The sequence below is a fragment of the Rhea americana genome, unplaced genomic scaffold, assembly GCF_003343005.1.
Source record: "Rhea americana isolate MKP2758 unplaced genomic scaffold, rheAme1 scaffold_215, whole genome shotgun sequence".
NCBI lineage: Eukaryota > Metazoa > Chordata > Aves > Rheiformes > Rheidae > Rhea > Rhea americana.
Window position 1 is genome coordinate 1,518,368 of NW_028186305.1, and position 1,665 is coordinate 1,520,032.

The following is a 1,665-nucleotide window of genomic DNA, read 5'->3' on the forward strand; positions in this document are numbered from 1 at the left end:
GGGCTCGGGCACCGCCGCCGCGGCCTCGCCAGCCCTGCGAGCCGCAGGCGAGCGGCTCAGAAACGGGGCGGCGTTTCGGGGCAGCCTCCCGGCAGCGCGGCCCGGAGCCCGCGAGGGTTTTACGGGAACGTTTCACAGGTCCGACCGGGAAACAGAGCGAGTCCGATGATTATAACACCAGGAAACCCTGCGCCAAGCAACAAAAACGAAGGCAAAAGGGATCGATGCCGAGCGAGCGGCTCTGCAGGGCGGGTACCCCGAACCTGCCCCTTCCCGGCCGTTCCCCAACGCTGGCACCCACGTAGACCCCTAGGAGCATCTCTCGTTACAGAGGCTGCCAGGCAAAAGGCCCCAAAACGCACCAGAACGGCGACGCTTTCCGCTCCGGAGGGAAGCGGGCTGCTTGCTAGGACTCCCCTCCGGTCCCRGGCCGGGCGCCGGGGAGAGCAAATCCTTCCGGCAGAGCCAGGGCGCCGGCACCGCTCCGCAGAGCCCTCAGCACGGATCTGGAGGYGGTTTTGGGGGCGCCGGGAAAGGCTGGAGGCAGGTTGGAGCCGGGCGGCCGCTGCCGGGAGYGCCGCGGTGCCCCCGGGCCAGCACCCGCCTCGGTCGCGTCCCCCCGGGGCGGAAGCACCGAGTCTGCGGCACGGGCACCGGCTCACTCCAAGCAGGGGAGCGGATTGAGCGGGAAACCCAGCCCCAAAACCAGACTCGTACGGGTTTGGGCCCCCGTTAATCCCAGCCGGCCACCAGCGTCCCCCGCACCCGCCCGGCTGCACACCCGGCCTGGAGAAACACTTCGTTTCTTTCTGTATTTTTCAGGAAAACCGAGGTTTGGGGGCTCCAGCAGAAAGCCCCGAGAGCCGACTTGCAGCCAGAACGGCGGCGGCGCCGCCTCGGTACCGGGGACCTGCATCAGGTGGAGGAGGAAAGAGCAAGGAAAACGGCGGCAGGATGGCAGCAAGGGGACAAAGGAGGGAGGAGGCTCCGGCGGCGGGAGGCTCCGGCGGCTCTGCCCCGGCGGCACAAAGAGACGCAGCAGACGCCCGGAGCGGCGCGGCCAGCGCCAGCCCGTGCCGGGGCCCCGCGGCACCCCGGCCGCGCAGCAGCCCTCCCCGCGCGCGCTCCGCTCCGCTCGACTTAACCCCGTTTCCACCGCTGCCTCCCCCCCCCCCCTCCACCACCACCCTTAAACATTTATTTTAACGCGCCGCGTTTGGCGTAAGCCACGTCAAGCTGCGCCGCGCTGCTGCAGGAAACCGATAACGGCCGTAAGGCACCCGGCTCCGGCGGCGCGGAGGAGGCCGGGGCGGGCGCTGAAAGCTGCCGGGGTTTTGCGCCGGGGCCGCGACGGCCTGTCGGGAGCCCTGGAAAGCGCCGCGGCGGCGGCCGCCCGGCCCCCCCCTCCCCGCCATGGAAACGGCGCCGCGCGTGCAAAACACACGCGGCTAATTTTAGCTCCTTGCAAGGCGGCTTTTGCAGTTACGACTGCCGCCTCGGCCCGAAAAGGAAACGGGCGGAGAGGCAGCGCGCGGCTGCTCCGGGGCCGCCTCGAGTCCCCGCGCCGCGGGAGCGTAGAAGCGTTTTTACGGATCACCTCGAGGCGCCCGTCCGGGCGGCCGCAGAGCACAGGCGACGCTCGGCGCACGCGTCCCGCAGCGCGGC